Source organism: Rhamphochromis sp. 'chilingali' (assembly GCF_963969265.1).
Source record: "Rhamphochromis sp. 'chilingali' genome assembly, chromosome: 7".
NCBI classification, from domain to species: domain Eukaryota; kingdom Metazoa; phylum Chordata; class Actinopteri; order Cichliformes; family Cichlidae; genus Rhamphochromis; species Rhamphochromis sp. 'chilingali'.
The window spans coordinates 6,979,235-6,987,652 of record NC_137934.1 but is presented as its reverse complement, the minus strand read 5'-3'; the positions used below and the strand labels follow the sequence as shown (position 1 = coordinate 6,987,652).

Below are 8,418 nucleotides of genomic sequence, written 5' to 3'. Positions count from 1 at the left end.
AAAGTGTTATTTGAATAAAGGAGGATTTATTCCAAACAAGCCCATCACAGATTGCGCACAACCCAGGGAGTTCTGAAAGTCAAATTGTAAAAATAATCTCAAAAGAAAGTATGAACATAACTCTCTTTTATAACCTGCAGACGGCACCCATGTGGTACCATTCTCTAAGAAATCACCCTAACTTTAACATATTTGGCACAACCTCAGTCTATCACTTTTGCTACCCTTACGTACAGTCAGATGTTCTTGACCCTTCATTTTTGACCCTCTCAGTATTTAGCCTTGGCTAGCAAATGTACTCAAAGTCCACATTGAGACCTCAAGATGTTATGTGTTATCAGACACTACAACCCAGCTGTCAAGTGAGACTATAGGAACTTTGGTGTTTTTGAACATTCAATGTTACTCAAAACACTCTGCACACTATTCCAAATAACTGGTTTGAAACTGGTTACTTTTTAATTTTAGATTTCATTTTATGTACTTAATGTGAACTCTGCATGGTAGGCTGCATGGTGAGGCTCAGATAAGATAAAATAAGGACTTCATGATTCTTCTTAGGTAAATTCACTTGTCACAGCAGCAATAATAAGTGATTAAAACGGACACAAGAGTAGAAAAAAAGAAAAGCAAAAAATACGAATAAAAAACCTAAGATAAAAGTGAATTACACAGACAAAATCCAGATTTGGCATTTGCAAATTAAGGATTACTGGTTGTTCAAACAATTAAGACTATTTACTTGAGCAAACATGCAGTTGAGGATTTTTAGTAGATCAGACACACTCTACTGTATTAGAGAAAAGACAGTTAGTTACATGGAAGATGGAAGTTTTGGTTAATCAGATCCAGTAAAGCTCCTGAAGTATATTACCGATCTGTTAAAATGTTACTCTTCAAACTTGTGCCCTCAAATTATATAACCAGAAATAATTTATATTTTCTTTGAACTAGTGGAAAGGAGAGGGAATGGGGTCTTTCAAGCAGTCACACTTCAACTGTGAAACTCCCTTGTCCTTATGGTGTATTGACACTATTGAAACTTTTCAAAACCAGTCTAATGTTAGAAGAGCTTTTAGGTAAACTGTTATTCTTCTTCTTATCATTATTATATTTTTATTAATTATATTTTTATTATGATGTTGATTTGGGTGACACTTTTTGATAAATATTATATATTACTTTTTAAAACATATTAACCATCCCTATGCTTAAAAAACTTTTAAAAATAAAATTGTTCTTTTAAACTTGTGCATTGTTTGACTTTTAAAATTTTTGTATCAGGTGTAAAACGACTTTTTAAATAAAGTTGTTTTTAATGTGAGCAGCTCCTATTGGCTCGTTTAAAAAGAGGGAGGAGCAGATTGCACCGCCTAGCGTCTAGTCTTCGCGGTCTTTCGTCTGTAGCGCCTTTTCTCTCCCTGGTGTTTAAGAACGTGGAGGACAAAAGGATACCAAAGAATCGAAAACTATGACAAAGGTAAATACTTAAAGTTTGATACGTTTTCATCAATGGTTATTTTAGTAACTTTCTATAGTCGTCCTAAACGGTATAAGGGGGAGAAGCATAACATCTTTAGCTAGCAGGTAGAACTGGGTTAATTTGCTGCATTGTCTTTGGCAAACATAATTTAAAGTTAATTAAAAAACTCTTACTGCCTATATTCTACTCAATAAAGTTCATCTTATCTTATTCTGTTTTCATTGCACCATTCTCTCTATACAGTTTTTGAATTTACACACTATAACGTACACGGCAGTTTTTTTCTGTGCTTCTGCAACTGTTTCTTGGGTTTTCCTATAAGGTTTTTGTAATTAATTAAAAAAATTTATATTATTTTTTTGGCTTTAGTGGATTCCTGCTCAGCTAACTCGGCCATTATGCACTACCCAGTAAACAAAATGGCTGAACAGTATCTTAAATGTCTGAACATGAGCTAGTCATACCATGTTACGTAATATTCATGTGCAGTGTAGCAAGGTGATTGTTTAAATTACAGGAGTAGATGCCTGCAGCTGAAACGGTTTTCTGATCTGAATACGGTAATGTTACCAGATATGCATTGTACTATGGGAAAACGGTGGTGGATCAGTGTGTAAAAAGCCCCCAAAAGAAACACACAGCGTCTTTAGCTCAAACACTGTCTGATCACTCTCTTAGATACTGTGCTGTTCCATCTAGTTATTGGTTACTGAGAAATGTTAGGTCATTAATTAATTAAGAGAGTGCAGCTGTTCAGATCAGATGGTGGAGTAGGAAAATGCAGAACATGTTATTATAGCTGAATGCTGTGTAAAATACTAGTAATAAATCTAACTCCCATTTATGGCTTTTACTACTGTGGGGCTAAATAAAAAATTACAGACATAATGAAATCTGCTACAATTACAAAGCTTAAGTTTAAAACAATTATTATATATTAAGCATTTTTTTGCTCTTTTTTTTTTTTTTAATTCTTTTTGCTAATAATGGACTCAATTTTATTATCAACTTCAAAGACCTATTAAACTTTTAAACCATTAAATCCAGGAAATTAGATGCCCGTAAATGTACGAGACCCTCTTTATGTCTAGTATCCCCAAATATTTAATAATCCTTTCTAAAAGTACACAAATTTTGTTCTTTTCAATTAAATATTGCATGTTCAATGTATTCTTGAGCAGGTAAAAATTCCACTAAATTAGTTTTTGCATATTTTTAAGTATACTAATCAAATTTTTATAGTTTGCGAGTACTTTTAATTTGGAGATTTTGCCACTTGATTTGAAGTTTGGATAGTGCTTTATAGTAATTTGTAAATGTTTTGAACTCATCTGGCTTCTTAATAATTTAATAAAAAATTAACAAGCCATGTAATAATTTGAAAACCACTAGGGACCACTTATAAAAAAGTAATTCCTTTTTTACTTAAAGGAATTTAGGATTTATGTCTGTCAAGTCATTTGTTCTGGCATAAGTCACCATTTTGATATATCTTCCTGTGACTTTAAAGTCTGTCAGCTAGTTAGATACATTTTTGCATTGCTAGTGTTTGCTGCTTGAATTAGTCAGTTTATCATATAAACACATGCAGTGCCTTTCAAACTTTTAATTACACTGTTCATTTTGTGCATTAGTAAGAGAATCTTTTATATTGAATTATCCTGGGAAAAAACAAAAATGTTTGTATTTTCTCATGCACTTTCTTTCATTTCCTTATCACGTTTAGATTCTTCAAGATCACAAGCACCATCTTTGACATGTAAGTAACTTTCATATTATTTGTATTACTTGTTATTATTATTATTATTATTTTTGAAAAGTGATGGTCTTTGGGGCATCCTTTTTTTTTTATTGGTATTAAGTATATATATTTATTTAGGCACAGGAGGCAATGATCTATTTTAAAATTTAACATTTATTTAATTTTCATCTTTTATGCTAACAATAATGCCAACAGTGTTCTCTTCACTTGACCCACAACTCTGACAGTTTTGGTCCTCTGCTCTCCTCACAATTGGCTGATTTCCATCTGAGCTGCTACTGTCAACTGCATTAAACTGATTTTACATTGCCTTGTTATTCTAATCTTTATCTGCGTTTTGGACTCCAAACATTCACACCTGCTGTTAGTAACCAGAGCTCACAAGAGTGTAAGGCGTGTAGTTCAATAAAGTGATCGATGTGTTCACTAGCTGATTTCAATAAACCGGTAACTTATCAAATCCATATTTTATAGGAAGTACATTACTGATAAAAGTGGTAATAAACACGGTAACCAATAAAAATTTAAATTTCCTGTTATAAAAAAAAATACTGCAGTGAGCTCGGTTTTCTAACACCAGGTGTGAACATCTACAGTCTTTAAGCGCTGGTAAAGATTTAAAAATAAAAGCATTCAATAACATAACATTAAACAGTAAATTAGTTTGATGGTGTTGACTGCAGCAGCTCAATGTTAATCAGCTGATGGTGATGGAAGCAGATGAGCGTTTTTCATCATGGTTGTTAGTGATGTGTTGGTCAAAACGAAACGGCTCTTTGAAGTGAACGTCACAAGCGTGTTTTTTCTCTCTCTCTCACCCTCTCTCTCGCACTTTTTTTCCGCTTCACTCCGCATGCGAGCCTTGTGCTTTGCGCTGGGAAGAGGGGGGAGGGGCGGTTGTTACACACACAGTAGCACAGTAACAGAGCAGGAGGGAGAGAGAGAGAAAGAGAGCCAGGGACAACAACGTCACATTAGAAAGGTATAGTAATCATCCACAACTATTTTCAATTGCGGATGATAAAGGATTCAGAAAGTTTATTCATGCAGGCCCATATGACAGAGAATGTGCATCTTCTGTTTGTTTTCATATTATAATTTATATTTAATTGTGTTGTGGTTTGCAGTGTTTTGTGTTGTTTCACTTTAAATTTGTTTAAAAGGAAAAAGCTGAAAATTTAAATAGTTAAAAGTTGAAATGTAAATAGTTGTTTTTTTTTGTATTATATGATTTATTTATTACATTTTATGTGGAGAGAATAAATAAAAGTATATTTACGGTGGCTGCTAGAGACAAAGCACGTACAAACCCCAAAACACGTAAAAACTCCATAGCACGTACAAACTCCAAAGCACGTACAAAACACAACAGAAGTGCTCCAGGATGCTAGGCACAGTGTTGAGATTTTGTTACCTAGTGGCTACACAAGCCAGGAAGTACCAACGACCGGATTTGGTGTGTGGTAGTAACAGGTAAATGAACAGCTTTTGGAATTTTTTATGAATATATATGAGTGCTTGTGTATAAATACACAAAAAATACACATATGATTTCAATTGTGTAAATTAAGTGATCTAGATAGCTCTGTTTTGGAAGTTCAGTTGACGCTAGAAATGGGTTTTGGAGTTTGTACATGCTTTGTCTCTAGGGGCCACCATATATATTTATATATAAACATATATAAATAAAACCACATTTCTTTTTTTACATTAGTAATTCCTTTTGTTCATAATTTTATATTGTTGTTAATAATAAATTAATTAAAGCAACAAAACAACCTGAAGAGCCGGTTGGGAGCCGAAAGAGCCGGCTTTCTAAAAAGAGACGAAAATCCCATCACTAGTTGTGTAATATGCTGGTATTGATATGATCAAAAATGAACTGAGTTGTTTCGTATTCTATAGAAATTGTACATCTAATTAATAACAAGGCTTTCTGCTGATGTTATTAATTAAAAATTTATTGTTTTATTTTTAAGCAACAACTTTTTAGCATGCAATCAGTCCATGCTGTACAGGACAGATTTGTAAACTGTGCATACAAAAATAGACTATTTTACAAAATTGCTCTTTCAACAAATGTAAATCACAGCAGATTTTTTTTGTTGTAGGTGCACTGTCACAACTAGAAATGTGGGGGGAAGTCCTCAAAGTTGAAGGCAGAACAGGAAAATACATGGAAATAACAATTTTCCTTTAAATGGTAAATGGCCTGCATTTTTATAGCGCTTTTCTAGTCCCTAAGGACCCCAAAGCGCTTCACACTACATTCAGTCATTCACCCATTCACACACACAATCACACACTGGCGATGGCAAGCTACATTGTAGCCACAGCTGCCCTGGGGCGCACTGACAGAGCACATCAGTAAAGGTCGATCTGGATACTTGATAACTGTTGGTATAGGTATGACATGAATTTGAATCTCCATTATCACAGGTTTTAATTGGGAGGGAACATGCAGATATACAGGAGGACTATAAACAGCAATTCCTATTGCATACAACTGTTTTAGAAAATACCAACAACACTGTTAATTTATCACTTGCTGGTCTATAGACTTTACAGTGTGGATGGATGGAAAATCCATCTGGCTCCACTCTGGCTGAATTGGTGCTACAAACAACTCTGCGCTCGGCTTTCCTGGCTGTGTGTGGATTTATACTTACACATCCAAATTTTGACCCTATTTTTCTTCCTTTCAGCTGATTGGTCAATTTCATGTCAATCACCAATTAAACAATCCAATCAGAGAACATCTCCAGAAGTTGATTCTGTTCATCTGGACGTAGCATTTTCAGTGGGAGAAAATGCTGCAAGCGCTACGTCCAGATGAACAGAATCAACTTTTGGAGATTTACTTACCTGGATGATTGAGCATGCATCAAGACAATCAGAGAACAGATAGGTTTGGCTGTTGGAGGGCTGCATTACGGAGCTTCAGGTCCTGGAAGAATAAATTCCCTTTTACATACCAGACCAGCATTTTTCTTCATTAGCACGAAGGAAAACAGTCTGTGCGTGTCAGAGTTCTGTGGTTTTTGTGTCACAGGGCTTATAATATGTGTAAAAATCTGGCCAGGGACCATCACATCACACTGCTATCATATTTTTCTGTTGCTATCATGTTTCTTTTCTGAGATGTTGTTACTTTTATGACAGATGTAACGAGAAATCTTCCAGAAAGTTAAATTTTTTATTCTAATCAAATATTTGATTCTGATAACAGATAAAGATTTTTTTTTTTACTTTTGTTCTGCTATTTCATAGTTTATACAAATTTTGGCCAATTCCTATTTATTTTAACCCTTTAGCCCCCAAAAAGTCGCCAGCGACAGGTTTTTCCAAACCTGTCTCGTCAAACCTGAGCTCTGCCAGGGGCCCAACACGCCTGGACTTTTAGAAGAAAAGAGATGTCCGAAAATAAACCACAGGGTCAAATACTTAATTTTGTTCAGTGTTTTAGAGTTATTAATTTGAATTGACTAATTTAAATATTTTATTCATGTACATTTTGATTGCCTTTAGTAAAAATGGCAAAATTTCAATTTCTTTTTTCTTTCTGTTATTAATCCTTGATTACATTCATATAGTATACAGTAGAGGAAAAAACCTACCAGACCTACCAGTTATCCTGCGTAACATTATTGGGGATAAAGGGTTAAGGAAGCGGAATTAATTTTTTTAGTTTAGCTTGTGTTTACTACCATTTTTTTTTTATCACCACACAGTAAACATTAAGTAATATGTAAAGTGTCCATTTATCCTCCATTCTGGTCCATTATCTTAAGCTTAGGCTGCTGCCCCTCGACCCAATCCGGTACTAAGTAGAGAGGCCCAGACTTCGCTCTCTCCAGGCACTTGGCCCAGCTCTTCCGGGGGAATCCCAAGGCATTCCCAGGCCAGCCGAAAAACATAGTCCCTCCAGCATGTCCTGGGTGTTCTGGGTCTCTTCCTGGTGGGACGTGCCCAAAACACCTCACCAGGGAGGCATCCTAACCAGATGCCAGTATCTAATCTGTCCTTTTTGTATGTTCCCCTCAGGTTGCCATGGTAGCAGATACAGGGGAAACAAGTGTAGACGATGCCACAAGAAGGATGATGAAATTCCTCATATCACCTGAGCTGGCTGTGGAGTACAACATGCTTGGCCGACATGGGGAAAAAAAGTTCAGAGATTTGCGTCTTTTTAATGTTGTGTATGGTAAGTTAGTTTCACTTGAGACATTTGAACTTTAGAAAACTAAACTTTTTTAATAAAGTGTTTGAAAGTGTAACTGAGATTGGTTATCATGCAATTTGTATATATTTTTTGAGGCAATAAAGTGAAATAAACATTGTTCTTTGAAAATCATCACCAAATGAAGTAAGCTAAGATTAACTTTACTTTGGCTTGCCCGTTTTTCTTCTTCTTCATTTGCAGAGGCACTGAAGAATTATTTAACATCAAAAGTCAACTTGCAAGAAGCAGAGAAGGCTCTGTCCAAGTGGTTCAGTGGAGCTAAAGACAGAGGAGGACCGAGGGCTGCAAGGGTACAAAATAGACTTACGGCTCTGTAAAAAAACAAACCCTGCTGATTCAAGATAAGCTTTTGAGTTTTCCATCTGACTTTTTCCCCATGTTGCTACAGTTCCAAATATCTAAGGAATTTTGCTGTAGTTTGACATTTCTAGTTTTTAAACGTTTACGCACTTTGGAATACAGTTACGTAAAATCACAGTTGTTGGACAAAATAAATGTGAAAAATGTTGTTTTGTGTACCCTCGTGATTTTTGAAATGGTTTTATTTACAAACTAGATTTTGTTTGCGGTCAGCTTTAATATATTTGGTGTCTTTGTGTCACAGAACCCGTATTAGCCGTCTGAAAAATTGATTTTGTGACTGTTTTACTACATGGGGCCCACTCAGTGCCAGAACTTAGGCAATTCAAACTAGAAATAAGATGCAAATACAGAACCCACTGCTAATGCCATTCCAACTTTTTAGCTCATGTTTTCCTCATGTTGTACCCACTAAGAACTTGAAAAATGGGGCCTAGGTGGGTTTCAGTGTACTTTGCCCAGTTGGGGTCCATTTAGTTCCCAGATTTTACCTATATAACACCGAGATGGGCTTATAAAATGGGGCCATTATGGAACCCGCGGACAATCCCACTTAAAACCCACTTTTTA

The 8,418-nt window shown here is 35.3% G+C and overlaps 1 long non-coding RNA gene across 1 annotated transcript; it reads left to right on the top strand.

The window, feature by feature from the left end:
• The first annotated feature begins 1,373 nt into the window (after nucleotides 1-1,373).
• Nucleotides 1,374-7,996, top strand: LOC308399760. Its single transcript, XR_013972250.1, has 4 exons — nucleotides 1,374-1,480; nucleotides 3,210-3,242; nucleotides 7,290-7,449; nucleotides 7,669-7,996. It is a non-coding gene; the product is annotated as an uncharacterized lncRNA (long non-coding RNA).
• The last annotated feature ends 422 nt before the right edge of the window (nucleotides 7,997-8,418 follow it).